We start from the raw sequence: 21,408 nt of genomic DNA, 5'->3' as shown, positions 1-21,408 counted from the left end.
ATATTATAGGATTATTTGATAGAAGTATTTTTGACACAATGGATTCACAATGAATACATCAATTGAGTTTCTATAGAGAGTAATGATAATAGTCCATGAAAAATGAAATATAATTGGAAGTACCAACTGCTTTAAAAGGATGTAAGTTTTTCCAAACATTTACACAATTGTTTCTGTTTAAATGGCCTTTATATTTGGAATTCTGCAAAATATAATGAACTGATGTGTCTTGCTCCTGAAAATTGGTTTTCTGATCAACTATTCTTGAAAAGAAGTTCTTGATCGTTTATGGTCTAAGATCCATATAGACAAAATGCTTCCTTCTAGACAAAGTATTAAATAAGTAATATATTGTTCATTTCATTTTGCTAATGAGACAAAATTCTAGCAATGTATTAGGGATAGAAAAGGTCAGGAAAAATTATTATCACTAAGATTTATTTAAAATTCTACACTAAGGCAAAGATATAATACATTTAGAAAAAGCAAGAATAACTTTCCTCTAAGGTGGTGTTAAATTGGAACTGGACACTGTGGCATATAACCAGTAGAGTTTTACGCCAGGAAAACAAAAAAATGGCAGAAGATCAGAAAACACAGGAGCCAGTCTTGAAGTTTACCCCAGTGACATGATTGAATGCGAAATAAGGTGGAATGCCACCAGGATGGGGTGAAAATAAGGCAAGGAGCCTCAGCAAACAAATGAAGGAAAGGATGGCATCATCCCAAGACAGAAGAAGAAAGGAGTACTCTTTCCCAGTCCAGCTTGAATTACAAAACTCTGGAAGCAATGGGAGGAGCTAATAATACAACTCTGTTCTAGCTGGGGAGGTCCCTGGCTAACATGATGATGACTGAGCGGTTTAAATATAAGACTCTACTGGTGTGTTTGCAAAGAGCCAAGTAAGTGCCTTCACTCAGGAGAATATGACACCAAACAAAAATTCACCTGTACTGTTTGGTTTCAACATGCATTACATTTTTCAAATATTATAACCATTTATTTTATAAAAATATGGACTAGTTAGACTGATACTCAAGGACATTGTCACACCAAAAAACAAATACGTCAAATCTCTTACTTAGCCTTTTGAGGTCTCAATGTGTTTTCTTACTGATAAATTATGAAGACTGGACTGGATAATTTCTGTGACCATTTACAAGCCTAACATTTTATGTCTCTGTAATTTTATGATTTGAAATAAAGTATAAAAAACACACAATCACCGGGGAGTGGAAGAGCTTGTGGACTGAAAAAGGTCAATATGGATATTGGATCTTCATTTTAAAGGGAGGGTAGCAAAAATGGACAATGCACTTTGGGATGTAATACAGGAATTTGAAGAAATTCTTTATTCCTTTATGAGACAAAATAGGGTGGGAACCAAAAGCTGAAATCAATATTTTGGCATCCAGTGGAGATCTATGCAGCTCGAATGAATTGCATGTAGTCAACCAAGTTTCACAAACAGGTTAGAGAGAAAAGTAGGCGTTGCACGGCCATTTTTGAGATATTCTATAGAGGTAAGATTTATGGACACTGATTTTTTTAGTTCCATCCTTTTACATTGCACACAAATATAGGAAGAATTCCTTAACTATTAGGGTGATAAAAACTGAAATGAACTCAACAGAAATGCAGGGTCTCCATTACTTCATATACTCACTGTGTAAACTGAGACCAAAAATATATTTCATGTAAAGGCATGTAGTTTTTACAGAAAATTAAAGTAAGAAAGACACTTTGAAGCAAGCATAATTTTATATTGTTTTTCGATTGTTTGCTTTTTCCTAATTTTATTTGCAGGTGCAGGAAAAATGGTTGGAAAAGTGTGTTTCAGAGCCCAATTATAAGCCATATGAGAAAATCATTTTACCTATTTTATTGCTGCATACTTTTTGTTAACCCATTGCCCAAGCTGCATATTTATTTACCAGACTTACTCTCAGTTGCGTAGTGAATGTATTCAAAACTCAAATACATTTCAAGGCCTCCACTGAGGACCTTAAATTTTTTTTTTTAGTGACTCTAAGAAAAATTCTTAAAAGAATTTCAATCTGTTTTAAGAAAAAGTAATGGTCCCTGTCACACAGTACAGTAAAACAAATATACTGTTTTGTTTAATTAATATTATAAATGAAAATATTCTTATTTTTGGAACTGTGAGCATAACCTCTCTATCTAACCATCTATCTACCACATGATTTGCTTGACCAAAATTATTCAATGTATATAATTAAAAGATAAAACCATCTTCAGTCTGGCATAGCTAAATTAAGTGAACTCTTAGAAATCACTTTGAACGTATACTACATCTGCCTAAGGAATGCCTTACATAGCCTTTTTTCACTTATGTGGTCTTAGATAAATACAATAGGTGCTATTCTAACTTTCCTCTACCTTTGAGGTGATGCTGAGAACACACAAAATTTGTAGTATCCAACATAGAAAAGTTGCTGAAATGCGGACCAGATATCATCTCTTACTGTCATGTTTTCTCCATTCTTCCAGAAGGAAACAAAAATTCTAACATGCCCACTGAACATGAGCCATATGAAGTTGGAAATCTGGAAAATACCTAGATCCCCATTTCCTTGAGTGAATACAAAATAAGGAATGGTAAGCTAAGTTATCTATTTTTGACAGTAACTTTCCAGGATCTGGATCAGACCTTAAAGCATTGAAATATTTATTAATTATTCTTGTTAGTGGTTTGTCTCACCTAATGTAAGCTACAGTGAAGGTAGGAGGAGCAGGGTGGGGAGCTTAGCCTATGTGTGAAATCACAATGGAAACCACATCTATGACTAATCAGTGAGAACTGGCAAGCACCGTTCTGCACTTATTATGACAAAGCCCCACATGTGAACTTATTCAAATCCCCTCTCACTTTGTCTCTATTTTGCGTTAAAACAATACTCAGGGTTTTATTTTTTCCAGAGTAGTCCCTGAGTGCTATGTAACCACAGATACCCCCCAGCCTCTCCTCTCAAAACTTGGCCCAGCATTTCTCAAAGCATATTGGAAACATCTATCATCTCTCTCTCATTCCCTCTCTCTCTCTCTCTCTCCCCTCTCTCTCTTTCAGTCTCTCTCTTTCAATCTCTCTCCTCTGCACCATGTCTCTTTCTAATATAGAAACAAGGATAGAGATATGCCCACCTCTGTGGGATTGGTTAGTCACAGCTGGAATTGGAAAAAGAGCTATTAGGATGGTTCATTTCAAGATGCTGTCTTAAAGAATCAAGAAAGAATGTTGAAATATGAATCAAAATTAGATTACTTAAGAACCAAAGTATTTCCAGAAAGACAGGTGTAGTCAAGTAAGAAGGGGAGAAAGTCAAATAAAATGAGTGTTAAGTATCTATTGGATTTCACAAAAACGAAATCATCGACAACCTTCATGGAGCTATTGGTATGAAACGGGAGTAGGATGAATGTGAACCAGCGGGGAGGGGGCGCAGACAGTGAGCTCAGAATGAAGTTCAGACAGCTTCGTTATGAAGAGAGAGTGGCATCTGAGAAACGCATGTTTGAAAAGGGCTTGTGTTTTCTAAACTTTTTAAAGACAAGTGTCTTGAGCCCATTTAAAACCTGATAGGATGGAGCCGGGAGACAGTGAACAGTTGAAGATTGAGAGAAGAAAGAGGAGGCAAGGATGGGATCTTGTGAAGCAGTGGATGGCCTGGCCTTGGGCAGAAAGAGATACCCGGCTGCTAAAGGGTGGGTTACAACCCAGGTTAATATGTCAGTGTAGTGGCAGGAAGTTGAGGAATTCCACTTTCAGATTTCGACTTTCTCTGTGAGGTAAGTAAGTCACTTTCTGAAAAGGAAGGACAGGGCAGCGAATGAGAGGTGTCAGGTAAGTTGAGAAGGTCTGAAAGGAAGGTTTTGGTCCTGATGAAGCCACAAAGGGAGATGCTGGGGGAAATACTGAAGGATGGCCAAGAAGCATTGAGAAGCCACCTAAGGTTGGAGAGTTTGTAGTGGCACCAGACCCATGTTTAGGCCATTTTCTTCAGCAGGACCTAGTCACCTAGTAGAAGAAATATTGAGGGAAAATAAAATAGCCTTCTAAAGTATTCCTAAGACTATACCACCTAGTAAAAATTACTTTTGCCAGCCTTAAAGACCAATTTAAATACATGCATACTCAAGCTTCCACAGAGCACCCAAGATCTGTCATATTTCTAGGTATTAATCACTGCAAACCTATTTGAGGCCAGAGATCATGCCTTTCTGACATTGTGTCCCAAGGACCTAACAGGGCCAAGCACATAGCAGACAATAAATGTTGATAAATATTTACTGAAATCAATGCTAAATGGATGGATTTCTTCAGTCTACTGTGAAAATAAAACACTGGCCACTTGTCCTCCAGACCAAAAAAAATCAGTATAAAGTAAAAGAAAGGTAGATTGCTTACTGGCAAATTGCATGTGGAAAGACATAAATGTACTTTTAGTTTATTACTAAAGACTATGTATTTAAAAGAGACCCAAGTACACTTACTAAAAGGAGATCATTGTATTTAATTCATGTGTCAGGAGAACAGTAGGAGACAGTAGCCAAATGACAGAAGGCTGACCTCAGGAAACATAGTCAGTACAGATACAAATTTCATAGCCTCAGTTGATGATCCATGGACTTAATCATGAAACCAGAAATAATAGTAGGTAGTCATTATTAAAATAATATTCTGGGATGCTTATTCTGTGCCATGTTCTGGGCTCAGCACTTAGATGAGTTCTCTAATCTTCATGACAACCCTGGGAGACGAGCACTATTAACATCCTCTTTTTGCACATAGAGGAACAACACTTAGAGAGGTGAAATAATTTGCTCATGAGTACAGATCTGGTAAGCGGCAGAGCTCATATGGGTTTAGTTCTCTCTGTCACCAGAGTCCACTCTCTTCACCGTGCTATCTTCCCATCCAGTGCAACCCTTCATTTGTCAAATGTGAAAACCAAGGCCCAGGGAATTAAGTGAGTTGTCTATATTCACACACTGTTAATTGTTGATCCATGCGTAGAACTCAGGTCTCTTCATCTCCAGCCCAATAATCTGTTACCCATTCTTCAAAGCCATAAGCCCTGATACATTAATTCCTAGTATTTGAAAATTTACCTGACTCCAGTTCATTGACTCAATGAACAAAATTTGCCCTTAGCTGAGTGACTGGATCCATTTTTGATCTTAACACTTTTGACTAAACTAAAGTGGATCTATCATAATTCATCACTTAAATAGAGAACATATTTTTAACTCAGATATTTGAGAGAAATCCTGTCATAAGAATCTTCACTATTACACCACTATTGTGATGTGAGAGCAACAAGAAGCAAAGACCGTATAAGACTATGGTCAAGCAATAACCTAAGCTCTCTAGATTTATTATTCATTTAATTTTCACAGTATTGTATCACAGAAGATAGGTACAACTAGTACCCCATTTTTCCAGTTCAGGGAAGTGAAGTACTGAGTGTTCCTGTCATATATCTAGGAAATGGCAGACTCCAAATTTGGATCTTGGCAACTCCTACTGAGAACCTTTCATTCGTATTCACATTTATGAATATAAAAGAATGTTAAATAGGACCTCTATAAAGGACCTATCATAACAGGACTTACCAACTGTTCCAGAAGCCATCACTTCTAATAGTCTATGGAAGATAAGGATAGAGATTCATTAGAGAGAAGTTCCCTCTAAAGGGGTTATTAGGATGAATTCCTAGTGATAGGGGCAAAGAGGAATCTTTGGATAGATTGGTGGGGGTGGCATACTCATAGGGAAAGTCAACAGGCATCTCATTCTCCAACTGGATGCTTCTTTCTGAGTGGGTAAACTGGATAAGCCCCTTGGCTCATCCAGGGATAATACAGGAGTGAAGTAGAAGAGTCCTTGAGAGAACCTAATGAACCCCTGGCTTCTGGAGGGCAGAGAGTCTAGGTATGAGATGCACCTGGAACAGTTTGGAGGTGGCGTCTGGCTGCAGTTGCCTTTGGCGGCTAGGTGAGTAGAGAGAAGAGGGAGAGGTAGTGGGAAAAGCAGCTTGCATTTCCAGAGTTTGGCAGAACCTGGAGGCAGAACCCAGTTCTGGTGGGCCAAGCAAATGTCACTGAAGTAAGCCAGATCCTAGCCTAAGAGAGTTGTCTGGTGGGGGAAGAGGATCCAGCAGAAAAGACTATGGTGGTGGTGGGGGGGGTCTACCTCCAGGACAGAAGCTTGAAAAGCTGAAGGTTGCCCTGAAGGGTAAGCTGGAGAAAGTATCACCCATGACAGGGGATGGTACAATATGGAGGTCCTGAGACCTTTGGGGGTGGGTCTCAGAGGAGCCACAGAAGAGCCTCCAACAGGAAGAGAAGCATTCGGGCATCTGCCCTACAGGAAGCACAAGCTGCCAAGGTAACAACAGCAGCATCAGTCAAAGAAGAGCAGCCCTTTCCCTCTACCTGACCTCCAAAATTATTTCCTGATTTACTCCCTCTGAATTCAGGCTACTTAATAAACTGGTCACTCTCAATCCACAGTAGTTTCTTAACTGGTCACCTTATCTTCAGTCTAGCAGTTCTTTATCCAACATTTACATTGCTTTCAAAAATATTTTTCAAAAAAATATTACTTCCTTACTCTGGCCCTTTCATAATACTCACTCCCTCCCAGTTAAGACTGAACTCTTCAGTATTCATGGAAGGGATTCAATCATCTTTTTTCTGTATTCATTTTCCAACATATGAGTGGTTTGACTTATATTTGGACCCACTATGGAGGGAAAAAATTTAATTGATTTCTGAGAATACATTTTAGTCCCCCAAAGTTCTGTGGATGTGTACTTTCATTTCCCCAAACTCACTATGGATGTCACAACTCTGTCTCTCAAGCTGAAATGCTTCCATAGCCCCAATCAAAATCCAACCCACCCTTCAAAGCTCAGCTCAAATATCACGTCTTCTTAAATTGTTACCTGATTCCCCCAGTTGGAATCAGTTAGTCCTTGGTCTGTATTCTCCTGACCTTTTCTGTATTCTTTTGGTTTTGATCTTATTTCATTCTGTTTCATATTATAGTTAGCCATGTAGCAAGGGTGCATGACAAAAGCCCAAAATGTACATCCACTCTCAATTTCAATATATCAAGAAATAAAACAAGAAGGACTTGGAAGATGCTAGTTGCATGCAAGTTCAAGGAGCCTGCTTGAAAGAGAAGTGACTGAGACCCTACAGGAAGTCCAGGGTCAAGCAAACGTCCTGACCTATGAGGAGTATGGTCTTTAGTTGAACCTGAGTGAGCAGGGTAGAGGTGGTAGGACTCAGTCCTGAGGCACCAGCAGAAGCGCGCCAGGGACAGAACTTGAGGGATTCATAGTAAGCAGCACCAGTTCCCAACAACTGAGTTTAGAAGCCTCAGGTGAAGAATTTTAAGAAACTGAGCCTAAGAAAGGGTTTTTATCTCTAGGGCAGTACAAAGGCTGCTACTTTGGAGCCAGTTAAGAGTTATTTCATTGGAGGGAAGAAGGCTATTTCTTACCTCAGCTGAAGATGAAAGTGATGGGAAAAAAAAGAAAATATTGACAAGCATGAGGATATGGGCATGATATCAGAGGGAAGATGACAAACCCCGAGTCATGATTCGGTCTGTCCATATGGGTGCGGTGAGAGGCCAGGTAACAAAGTGTGTGGGCTCAGTGTGTGCACAGGCACAGAGGAAAGGAGATCAGCAGGGCAGCCCTGACTGTGATATTGTGTAGTGTCAGTAGCAGTGGCCTCTGACGAATTAGAGAATTAATTTGGAATTAGAGAAACAACCTCTTGTGGCTGCAGGGGGACACTCTCAAGTCACAAGAAGCATGTGTAAACCACTCCACCAGGGAAAGGGGTTTGGATTTGAGTATCACCTACTTCTCACTCCTAGGTCCCAGGACGGGAGAAACTGCATGTCAAGGGTTACAGTTGGAGACACTTAATAAATGTCTATTGCATCAATAAGGACGTTGCCGTCTTCTGTGGAAGATCTCCTCATCAGTTCTTGCAAAACAGTGTGTCTGGCAATTCTCACTGTATCCTTAATTTTCCATAGAGTAGACACCTGTATCTCTGTCAGTTGAACATGCCCCTTTCCCCTTCCTCTAGTAAAAGCAACCTCTTCTTTGGCAGACCTGGTCCTCCCCTGCTCTAACTTTTGACATGAGTGAGGTTGCCAGTCATGGTCACATGAACCAGGCTTGCCATTCAAATGGTCCCATTGTTTTAGCAACAGGGACTGGTGCGAAGGATTGGCACAAGACTCAAACTCTGGTTAATCAGCATTTTTCCACAGACATGTTATATACAGCAGCAGGGACCCTGTCTTTCCTCACGGTGACGAAACTACCATGTTTACAACATTGGAGCTGCTGCTCCCAACCATGTTCACGGTCGTGTGGAGAAAGCCAGTGGGGAGGAGGAGAGAAGGAAGGCCAGCAAAGACAAGCTCGGGGATGTGTGTGTGTGTGTGTGTGTGTGAGAGAGAGAGAGAAAGAGAGAAAGAGAGGCAGACAGAGAGTAGAGAAAGAAAATACAAGCTTTATTAGGAAGGTAGTAATTATACTTTTCAGTGTACATTTTCTTTATTAACATTTTCCTGCTGTTTAAACAAAAATTATTTTTTAAATCAGAAGAAAACACAAACACATATTGGGAGGACACATGTGAATGTTTATCATCTTTTAGCTGATCCAGCCCCGCCAGACTTGCCTGTTTTAGACTGTTTATTTCCACTCTATCACCATGTGTGACACTAATGAAGATTCTGGCTTCCTAGTCCATATGCTGGAAGCTGCATTGTTTTCTGTAACACTCTGGGGTCCCACTATAAATATTTAAAGCATGTCAAGCTTGTTATCTACAAAGGAGATTCCGGGTAAGAAGTGAGTTCTAAAGCTCTCCTAGAACATTAGAGTGGAGTAAGAGAGTCATTATAAAATCATAAAGCTTTGTAAAATTCAGGCTGACTTCTTATTTTAGAAGTTGTTTTTGATTTTTCTCATCTATCTTTCTTTGTATATCCTGTTTCTGACTAGATAGCCTTGCTTAATATTTTTAAAGGAGATCATCATACTGATTCTTAAAATCAAAGAACTTAAGGCAGAGGAATTTAAGAAAAAAAAGAAAAAAGAAAAACTGGGGATGAAAACTAAGCAAAGAATAAAATGTTAAGGAAAAGTAAATCAAAATTGTCATGAACACCAAGAGATTTGAAAGTTGAATTATTCAAGGCAGCACATTTTCTGGATTCCAGCTCTATGCTGCAAGAATTGGAAACAGATAACAGAGGCATTGTTACATATTTTTCACTGCCAGCCTTCTGCTGCCACCAGAAAGCACCGCCATCCCTGTCCTCACTGCCAGGATAAGAACCTTGCATGGAAAATAAAATGCAGAGTCCCTAGTTTTATTTTTAAGAGATAAAGACTCACTTTTAGACGTCTACAGAGAAGCTACTCCATCCAAAGTTTTACCTAATCAATTTGTCTAATCATCTATCAGGGAAGACTTGCTTTATTTATTTTTTTTTAAGTTGGGCACAATTGCAAATGTAAAGACTGGATATAATAAGGCAAATAGTTTTAAAAACTGGATACAATTCCTACATTTCTCTCCAATTTGTAATCTTTAAATTGACATTGCCCACATTTATCCTAAGATCATGTAAATAATAGACTGTCTCCAAATTTAACTTTATTACAAAATTTGGTGCCTCCTAACTCCATATATTTTATAATTGAGACTTCAACAAAACACTGCAGTCACTCCTTTTCTTCTTTCCCTTCTTTTCAAATAAACTCCTTTTTGTTTTCTTTTTGAAATTTTTTTACCCCTCACTTCCACAGGACTATCCATGGGATTTATTTCTTACATGAAAGCAGAACTAGTCTCTGTGTGATTTGAAGAACCTTGCCCACAATACTCTTTTTTTTTCTCTCTCCTCAGACTACTTTCTGTTAAGTCCTGCATCTCCAGAAAGCCACAGATAAGCTGCTGGAAAATGCCTGAAGGGAGAGAGAGGAAGAGAGAAAGCCAGAGTGGGCCAGTCACTGTGTAGGAAGGGTAGACCCAAAAACGGAGTATCATGGCAATGCCCAGCAAAGGAATACCTGAAAAGTTGTAGTGGAGAGGTGAGTTTTTCTGCAGACTTAAGTGATGTAGAATAGGAGAAAGCACTACTACAGAGCCTGGCAGAAGGAGCTTTTGTACAGTGCTTCCTTCCTTTCTGCCCTCATTCCTGGTTGTCCATATAACAGAGAACAAGCCTGATGGGGGACACCGCTAAGACACCCCCTAAAGATGCATAAATGTCCACGTTTCCAACAAATCGGACTTAAGCTAACTTAGTATTACGCTTGCAGCAGACTTGTCCTAGACAATGCATGTCTAATGAAATAAGTTTGGAAGGACTAAAAGTTCCCACTCTCTCAGCTAAAATTACATACAGATGCTGCTCCGTGCCTGTATTAACTTGTAACTGTGAACAAATTATAAGGTTTTAAGATCACAGAAAAGTTTTTGAAGTTGAAAATAACCACCATTACAGACAAAATAACCTGTCACTTCTTTTAGAGTTCAGGGAAATAAAATGTTGGTAAGAAAATAAAACATTCTGGCTCCATACCAGAACATAACATTATACTCTCATACACTTCTAAAGTGCTTAAGTGTCAGCAAGTGGCTGTTTGTTGAAATCCATCTCCCTTAAAAATATTTAAAAGATCTTTTTGATTGACAGCACTGAGTGTCTGTTATACATTAGATTATATGTTAACGTTGCTCTAAAGAAATAGCATCCAAACATTTATTTCTTCGGAATCAAACTTATACTTATTACAAAACCCATCCACAAATCAAGAAAAATATTTGATATATTTAATGAAAGAAGTGATAACTATCTGTTTTTTAATTCTGCAATGTCATTATCAACTGATAATGGTTTTTGTTATTTGAAAGAAATAACACAGAGTTTAGAATCTGGGTATGATAACTTTACATTTCTGTCTGCAGATACCATATTTTATAATAATATAAGACATGCGTAAGTTCAGAAAAATGAGGCCTAAGTATAATTTTATGCTGTGGTTTTGATAGTAATGGTTTAATCATAAAGCATAAATAACTGATATGAAATTTAAAGGGAAGTGGTTTTCACCAACACTCTGGTTAATCAGAAAATATGCATTGTTAGGTCTCAAAAGGGAGAAAACCAGTTTTCTTGAGATTTCTCTTCTGCAGCTGCATTCTACAGAGGCCTAAAAATCATTGAAATGAACTAGCCCAAGGTTCAACCCAAGCCTTTTCTTTAAAGGACACACTAAGGGTAAATTTTTGAGCCTAATTATTATGCCACTTCAAATACACTCCTCCAGCGGAATCAGTGGGACACAGCTATCCGCACACACGTTGAGCATCTCAGACGTCTACCCTTCTGACCCTTTTTAGCTCCTCTTCCTGCAAGCTGAGCCATTCTGGCTTTTACTTTTTTTATTCCCTCTTTCCTACTCTCAAAGGGAAACAATGAATGTGAAAGAAACTGAACCACAGTACCAAGTGCTTGGGCATATATAGATAAGCAGATAGACTCTCTCATACCTAGATTTTTAAACTCCGTGTGTAGTTTGTTTCAAATAATGAAAATCAGGAAAATAATTTTTAACTTTCAATAGCAATATAGGGCCCAATATGATATGTCATATATGCCAGGAAATTCAGAGTCTGGGAGCACCTTCTGAAGATTAGAATTGATACATCAGGCCATTTAGCATACACATTATAACTGAATTTTGCCTTTGTGTTAATAAGTCTAATGCTTTTGGCTATTTTGGACTCATATTAATTGGTCTAAAGGTCAGGAGTTATAGGTTCTACCCCGACCTTAGAACCCTTTGTAACCTTAAGCAATTCATGTAAATGACCTGTTCTAAATCATTTGTCCCCTCATCTGTGAAGTAAGGAAGTTGGATCAAATCAGTTTCTAACCTGTGGGTCAAAAACCTATTCAGGGTAATGGAGTTACTAAAAAGATTCAGATAAATCACATGTAGAACTGAATAAATACTACTAACACATGTGATACTAATGCTTCAAATGTGTGCAGATACTATTGCTCTTAGTAAAATATAAATTCATTTAAAAGGCTTACTGAATTCAGAAAAGCATTTGTAATATTAATCATCCAATAATAAAATTACAACTGAAATTATGTGAGAGGTCCTACTAAAATGGTGAAATATGAAATTATGCCAGCTCTAAAACACTAAACATCTGTGGAAAACAAATTCCATGCAGAATTCTTAGGCTGCTCTTTGGAAGGGCTGCAGTAATGTAAAAACAGAGCTTATGGGCACCTCTTTGTCCTGTGGCCTGTTTTCTGCCTCACTAGTCAAAGGTGACCCTTACTGTGTATAGGACCGCAGATTCTAACCACAATGCTTTCAGACTCCAGCTTAAGCTAGGAACACCAAAGACGGGAAACATGTCTAGTTCTCCTTTTCAGAATTACCCAGGAAAATAATCTAGCCTGTAACAACTGCAACATTCTTCTTTGAACACAAAGCTTAGGCTATGAAATTCCATATTAGAAAATAGTTTTGAGACTTGACATGAGAAATATGAAAAAATTCCTTTAGAACAAAAGAAAGAGTATTGGAGAGATAATATACGTCTATGAAGTTAGTCTCATAGACACAGGAAAAACTATTTTCTGTATCCATTGTAATGCTTTGGGCATGATATTTTTTTTCTCGCTTTTTTTTCTTTCATTAGTCTTATATGTGTCCAAAACTGAAAGTGAGCTAAAGTTCTTATTGGGGATACCAACTGATCAATTATCAAGATAATCAGAGTTAATCTGTCTTTCTTTGGTTGATTCTTCCATTGTCTTTATCTCTATTGTCTATATATCCTCACAGTCCTTTCAATGGAATTTTCTCAGCTTTCCATACCTTGCAAATCTCAGCGCTCTGGATTCCTCTCAGCATCACTCAGAATGCTGATGCTTACCTTCTACCTACGCTCTGATTTCTTCCAGGTAGAGTTCATTTTGTCCCAATGAAACCACCCATTTCCCACCCCTGATTGATTCCAGATCACTCCCTACTCAAATCCATTCTACTCCGCCATCAGAATTATTTTCTAAAATAGATTTGCTTACATTAAAAACTTCAGGGACTTCCCGGGTGGTGCAGTGGTTAAGAATCCGCCTGCCAATGCAGGGGACACAGGTTCGAGCCCTGGTCCGGGAAGATCCTACATGCCGTGGAGCAACTAAGCCCGTGCGCCACAACTACTGAGCCTGCGTTCTAGGGCCCGCGAGCCACAACTACTGAGCCCGCGTGCCACAACTACTGAAGCCCACGCGCCTAGAGCCCGTGCTCCGCAACGAGAGAAGCCACCGCAATGAGAAGCCCGCGCACTGCAAGGAAGAGCAGCCCCCACTCGCCACAACTAGAGAAAAGCCCGCGCAGCAACGAAGATCCAATACAGCCAATAATAAATTAATTAATTAATTTTAAAAAATTTTTTTTAATAAAATAAAAACTGCATCCAAGTTTTAAAACATCTTAAATTACTCCCCGTTATCTTAGAGAGAGATTCCACCCTACTTAATCTAGCCTACAAAGTTTCACAACCTGGATGTGAACCTCCTTTTTAGCCACATGTCCAACCAACTCAATCTTACTACTACACCATGATTTTTTGTAACTCATTGTCTTTGCTACTGCTACTTAGTGTGTCTAGATTATTCTCTGTCTAAAGCCTCCCCAACCCTGTGTCCCTTCCTGTCAAGCTTTTATTTATTCTTCAAGATCCAGATTAAAATATTCACTCCGTTTTCAGCTTTTTCTTACTCCTTTCTCCTTAGTAGAATTGACTGAACTCTTCATGCAACAGTAACTGAACATCTGTGTGTGATATCATACTAGATACTGAGGGTACAAATGTTTATAACAAGACAAATTCTTGTTTTCAGTGAGCTTTCAGACTAGTAAAGGATACAGTTCTGAAAAGAAATAAATGTCACTTAGTGTGTCAGTTCTATGACAAATCAATAGGTATACAACAGGGGATAAATAATGATCAAGAGGGGAGGGAGAGACCATCTAGTCAGTCATTCAGTTATTCATTCAGCCAACATTTATTGAGTGACCATGATATGTCAGGCACTGCACTAAGGGCTGAGAGCATAAAGATAAATTAAAGTACATTCTTTATCTTGTAAAAGGCAAACAAGTAAATAAGCAATTATATGACCGTGGTTATGGTAGACCGCCTCTAAAATAGCCCCTTGTAACAAGGAGTCTGACTCCAATTTCATTTTGCTAGTTGACCCCTGACAGCACTCATGCCCTATACTCCCCCTTTCCTTTTTCCCCATATCAGACCAAGACAGTGAGAAAGCCTTGGGGCTCCATCCATTGGTGCTGGTGGAAAAGTTTAGACCATCCAAACCCCATTCCCGTGGGAACCCTCACCAAGGCCCCACCTCCTCACCACAATAAAAGCTAAAGCCACTGGCTTCTCTCTTCTCTCAAGACATTCCAGACTGGCTTTTATGTCTGCCCTACTTTCTTCAGAAAGACCCATTATGTGAGTAATAAATACTGTTGTACCATCTTGGTGCATGTGTGGCGTCATCAATCTGGACATACAAACCAGTTATGGGTGGAGTTATTGCCTCCACCGGCCAACCACAGAGCATTCTCAGTGACCCCAGCCTGGGCGTTCCAGGCCTTGGATAATCCCCTCCATCTGAATGTGGGCTGAGCCTAGTGACTTGCTTCTCACAAACAGAATACAGCAAAAGCGATATATCCTATCACTTTAAAGGAGTTAAATAGAGTAATCCTCTGTGATTAGATTACAAAAGATTCTGTTTTCCCTCTGCTCATCCTCTCTTGCTGTCTTACTCGCTCCAGTGGAAACCAGTTAGCATGTTGTGAGGTACCTATGAGGTCCACATAACAAAGAACTGAAAGAGGCCAGTGGTCAATAGCCAGTGAAGAACTGAGGCCCTCAGCCCATAAGACTATGTAGACCTGAACTGGCCAACACCAAAGTCAGGGAGCTTCAAAGCGGACATTCCCCCAGTTGAACCTTCATATGAGACCACTGCTCCGACCAACACCTTGATTGTAACCTTGTAAAAAATCCCTGGGATAAAGAACCCAGCTGAGCCATGCCCAGATTCCTGACCCACAGAAACTGTGATATAATAAGTGTTCATTGTTTTAAGCCACTAGGTTTGGGGATAATTTGTTAAACATCAATAGATAACTAATACAAAGGAGTATTACAGTGGTGAAAATACATAATGATAGTATGCTACTTCTGGACATGATGAGTAAAGCATGCAGACATGAGAAGCCTGGCAAATTTATGAAATGTATTGCTTAAGATAATTCAATGTTGCTGGGCTAGAGGGTTGGGGTAGGGTTTGTCTCCAGCTGAGCCTGGAGAGATGTACTGAACCAGGATAGGAGAGTGCCATATAAGGCCACGGGAAGTGGCAGAAAGGAGGCACTGAAGAATTCTAAACAGCACAATAACATGATCATATTTATGTAACTTGAGCCTGTGCTGTTTTCTTCTTCAGATTCAGACATGCCTGGACAGGTTTGGAGGACTAAGTGGCCCAGGCCCTCAGCAGTCTGTTTGCATGAGTGATCAAGAAACATCCTGGAAGATAAGTCAATTGGTAAGAAGAGTTCCTAGGTCTCTTAAAGTCAGTGATGCAAGAGCCGTGGCTCTAAGCTTAGCAACACAGTGTCAGCAGCTCTGATTATCCTTAATTCCAGTCCCTATAGATTGATGCCTGAGCCCCAAGAAGAAAGAACTGTAGTAACAAGCAAGGAATCTAAAAGGACTGTTTCACAAGATTCCCATGAGAATCTCAGATCCCAAGACAATATCATCAAATCAACAGCAGTGGAGTCAGCAGATTTGGCAGGAAGAAATGTACTGGCTGCTTTGCAAGGACCTTGGCGCCTTAAACATTGGACACCAGCATTGGCATCAGTGCCCTGGCGAAGACTCCAGATCTTTCAACAGAAAACATTACTCTCTTTTTTCTTTAGGAGCCAGAACAAGAGAGAAGAAAAATAGCAGATGACAAAAAGATTTCTTGAGAGCACACACGGATCAGCACCAGCCTCCCAGGCTCCCATGTTTGGGGAAGAATCTGAGGGGTCTAGAAGGTCTCAATGGGGAGGGGGTCAGTGAAATAAAAAGACAAACGCTATTTTTTTTTCACTGCTCCTTTAAACTTTATTATAATATATTTAAAAATCTAGCAAAATAGATGCTTAAAATATATAAACTTTGCTCATTTATAACTATATATCTATATATACTTAAATATCTAACATATACTTAAACATACAAATATAAATGAGTAATGTTTATAGCAAAAAGAAGGCTGTAAAACTGAAAATCCAACACTACAGAGGGAACAAAAAGTATATTTAAAGATATACTCTGACCCAGAGGAACTAATATGTCCTATGTTATGTAAACTCTTCTAAAGTATTCATTGTAGATAGAAAACTGCTCAATCATTATAAGATACTAGATACCAAAACCACCAACATGCACAGGCACACGCGCACAAACACTCTAAACAAAGTCCCATTTTTATACTTACATTCAAAATCTCCTGAATAATGTATTTTTAAAAATCTGACAAGTAGTGAACTAAATGTGTAATATATTTTGTAAAAATAAAAAATTTCCCAAGAATACATCTTCTTCCCCTCCTTTGATGTTTCTGTATTTTGTTAGAATTTGTTAAATATAGATTAGAATTTGCCTGACATATGTTATATTTCAACTTTTTTAAAAGTTATAAGTGTCTCTTCAGAATAGTGTTTAACTGATTATTTTTGTTAGTTTTTTATTAACTCGTTAGCTTGACTTTACCCAATTCAAAAGTGTCTGTCTTTGGAAGGGGATAATTAATCCTTTTATATTTATTGTAATCCTTATCTGTTGATCCTATTTCTCTCATCTGTTTTTTCTGTAACAAACACTATTTTTTTTTTTTTTAAACTTTGGGCTTATTTATTTATTTATTTATGGCTGTGTTGGGTCTTCGTTTCTGTGCAAGGGCTTTCTCTAGTTGCAGCAAGTGGGGGCCACTCTTCATCGTGGTGTGCGGGCCTCTCATTATCGCGGCCTCTCTTATTGCGGAGCACAGGCTCCAGACACGCAGGCTCAGTAATTGTGGCTCACGGGCCTAGTTGCTCCGTGGCATGTGGGATCTTCCCAGACCAGGGCTCGAACCCATGTCCCCTGCATTGGCAGGCAGATTCTCAACCACTGCACCACCAGGGAAGCCCCAAACACTATTTTTTATTAATAAACTTTATTCTTCAGAACAGGTTAGATTTACAGAAAAATTGAGCAGGTAGTGCAGAGTTCCCACCACAGTTTCCCCTATTATTAACATCTTACATCAATATGGTACATTTATTACAATTAATTAACCAGTATTGATATATGATTATTAACAAAAGTCCATAGTTTGTTCAGATTTCCTTAGTATTTACCCAACGTCCTTTTTCTATTCTACAATACCATCCAGGATACCATCCAGAATTACATTTAGTTGTCTGTCTCTTTAGGCTCCTCTTAGCTGTAACATTTTCTCAGACTTTCCTTATTTTCAATGACCTTAACAGTTTTGAGGAGGACTAGCCAGGTATATTGCAGGACTCCCCTCTATTGGAATTTTTCTGATGTTTTTCTCATGATTAGACTGGCTTATGAGTTTTGGGGAGGAGAAATACTATTTTGATATTGATGTTGTGCACATTTTTTGACTCCACACTGCTTTGGCCTGGGAAATGTAAAATGTATTACATTTGTATTTTAGAAAAATCACTACTGTAGAAGAAATATGGAGTAGGGTCAAGAAACTAAGCTGCATGACCAACTTGAAGACTATTGCAATGATACAGATAAGATATAATAAAGATCTGGGCCAAGGCAACTATGGTGTGAAAAGAGTAGAAGGGAAAGATGCAAGATGTGTTCAGAATGTAGAAATGGCAGAATTCTCTAACCAATTGTCTGTGAATGGGAGGAGTCTGCAAAAGTGGCTGAGAAGAAATGGTTCAAAATGTGGAAGAAGACCAGAAAGAGCACAGGGCCAAAGCCAAAGAAAGAAAAAGTTTCAGGAAGGGTGTAGTAAGTCAAATTAAAGAGGACCAACATGATCTTTGGGTTTGGAAATTAATAGGTTTTTTTAAAGTCAAGGGCAGTAGCATGATTGAAGGGGCTGGAAAGTGAATTAAATGTAAGGAAATTTTAAAAAATAGTGTCAGTATTCCAAGCATTCTGATTCTAAAGGAAAGGAGAATGATCAGAGAATGATCTAAAGGCTAGAGAGATATATAGAATTGAGGACATTTACTGATATATGAGACAGGAGCATGTATTTTTAACTATATGGCGTAGAAGGAACAGATAAAAGAAGATTGAAAATATGGCAAAATGAAAAACTGGTCTTATAGCAGATGAAAATATTGGATCATTCATGATAATAACAGTTACATACACTGAGTATTTACCTAACCATTCCAGACACTAGGGTAGGGCTTCAATGCATTATTTGCATTAACCTCAACAATACTCTTAGGCAGTAAGTGTTACGATTGTCCTTATTTTATGGATGAAGAAACTAAGGCAGACAGCAGCGTGAGTCAAGACTTCAACCCAGGCAGCTTAACTCTACTTGCTTAATCACTGTTATATTTTGCATCTCCAAAGCCTGGGTGGTAGCCTGAAACAGCAGAAGAGGCATCTGTACGATGGAGGAAAGCAATGTATGTGGGTGGCATATGGTGGTTGCATAATAAATATTTGTAGGATGAATGGAAGAATAACACAGTGCAAATATAGATACGTAGCTATAGGAGCAGGAAGTTGATGGGGGTCACACTTTACGATGCTGATTACATCAGCATCGATGAATTTGTAACACTTCATACATAAATAGTATAGCACTTGTTTCCTTATATTACAAATCTGTATTTCACCTCTGTGTCCTCACTTACCTGAAATCCCACTCCCTCAGCATGGAGAGAGGTTGGGGCTGACCTATCCTTTGGATTCCCTAGGGCAGAACCGGAAAAGTCTTCAGAAGATGTCAGAGACAAGGAAGAAGCAAAGCACGATGAGAAATTGAAATCCAATGAGCTGAAAATCAACGGTCCCCAAACAGATGGGAGAAGCAGAAGCAGGTTTGGAATCCAAGAGTGTGGAGCCAGGGATTTGAAATCCTGGGAGTCAAGAGCCAGAGCAGAGGCCTGGAAAAATGATCTCAACAGATGTGGCTTTCTGAGTCTTACTTTTCACTGCCAGTCATGGTGATGAATGGTCAAACTGGCTAGTTTAAAGGGTTGCGAGAGGTCAATATCTCCAGGTAGTGAACATCTTGGAGGCAGGGGCTATGTCTTTTTTACCCATAATTATGTCCCTAGCATCTGATACAGTGCCTGGCATAGAGAATGTGTTTTTAAGCTGATAGGATGTGTGGAGGGACTGATCAAGACCTAGGAGAACTAGAACTTAATTGATAAATATTACGATGCGTGCCAGTATTTCTAGATCTCTTCCTACTCCTGGACATACAGAATGATTATCTGTTGAACTTAATCAAAGCTGTCTAATTTGCTTCAGTCAATAAAATAAGAGTGGTGGCACTTTAAGAAAAAACACTGAATGGGACAGAACACTAATCATCTGTAAGTTTGGACTAAAATCTTTAGCTGGAGTAATTAGTAACTATTTAAATTATAGCATATTTGAATTTGAACTTGATAATTATGCTGAAATGTCAAGTGGATTTGCAGTATGTCCCTGGCTTATCATTGGACGTTATTGACACATATATAGTCCTATTTAAGACTATAAATGATTACCCTTCAAAGGGAACAATAATAGAATCATGATTCATAAGTGTATTAATCATTCTTTCTAACTGCAGACATTCACAGTATTCCCGAACATTTTTACTGAGTACATATGCAACCCAGTTGCCTCTCTCTAGTCTTCAGGTTTCCCCAGGTGTACCAGTTAGCATTTGATCAGGGAAGTACAAATGCTATAACTGATATAGAATAAAGGATTTTTTAAAGTATTTATTTATTTAGACTGCACCAGATCTTAGTTGAGGCATGCAGGATCTTCATTGTGGCATGCGGGATCTTTTTTTTTTTTCTGGTCGCAGTATGCAGACTTCTTAGCTGCGGTATGCGGACTCTTAGCTGTGGCATGCATGCGGGATCTGTTTCCCTGATCAGGGATGGAACCCGGCCCCCGGCATTGGGAGCACAGTTTTACCCACTGGACCACCAGGGAAGTCCCTAGAATAAGGGATTTTTGTATAGGGATTAGTCCTTATGAAATTGTGGGAGCTGATGAAGAAGTTAATGGAAGACCTTTGTGCCTCTGGTAATAGGTCTGGAGTCACTACAGGTCAACAGTGCCACCAGTCTGGGTGTGAAATGGGACTGCGTGAGGGCAAAATGGTACCCAAAAGGACACACTGGAAGCCACAGGTACACACTAGACCTCACATCTGTCTCCCACTGTCTCCAAACTTAAGATGCAGGTGACCCGAAGAAGGGGCTCATCCCCTTCTCCACAGAGCTGCACACCTGCCTGGCCCAGGACTCTATGAAGCTGAAGGAAGACATGCGGGGAGCCGGAGGGGCTGCAGACCAGCTGTGACCCCCACACCAACACACTGGGCCAGCAGATCAGCAACAATGCACACCAGCTTCACCGGTGCCTGGCACCCTCCACTGACCCTTCAGAGCAGTCACTGCCCCTTCACGTGTGCCTTTCAAATCACACACGAATTTTTCCTTGGTCAATTCTAACCTCAAAACATGCAGAAAAGGGAATTCTAGGAAATGTTATTTTAGATCAGCTGAGTTGACATAATGTAAAGTCATCGCACTAAGCAATGCTAATATGTCCTGCGAATTTGTGTTTGCCCCTCACACAGGACCTCCCATGCTCCAGAGTTTTGCAGGTCACCTCCTTTTGCCTCCCAAGTACTCTGCCAGGTTGTACTCATATCATCCTGTTCCCACTCCATGGTAGGCACAGCTAAGTCTCTGCTGAAATTATTGATACCCTGGAGTAATGGAAGTATGGATCCAGCACTAGAGGTGGCCAAGGCCAACACACCTCCTTTTACTTCCACCCACCAGTTGGAAACTCTAGATGTCAATGTCACCTTCAGTACCTAGATTAACCACCCACAGTACTAGACAAAGGAGGAAGAGTTCAAATTCCTATCTCCACATAGCTCCACACCCAGCTTCTGTTTCTGCCCCTGCCTCTGCCTTCCCCTCCTCAAAGCCCCG

General features: G+C 39.4%; 1 protein-coding gene across 2 annotated transcripts in view; it reads right to left on the bottom strand.

Moving 5' to 3' along the window:
• Positions 1 to 21,408, bottom strand: part of ADAMTS20 (ADAM metallopeptidase with thrombospondin type 1 motif 20) — a 310,626-nt gene that overhangs the window by 210,336 nt on the left and 78,882 nt on the right. The window lies entirely within an intron of this gene.

This window comes from Balaenoptera physalus (genome assembly GCF_965194825.1).
Source record: "Balaenoptera physalus genome assembly, chromosome: 13".
NCBI lineage: Eukaryota > Metazoa > Chordata > Mammalia > Artiodactyla > Balaenopteridae > Balaenoptera > Balaenoptera physalus.
Note: the sequence above shows the minus strand (reverse complement) of the source record. Positions and strands in the feature narration are given on the sequence as shown.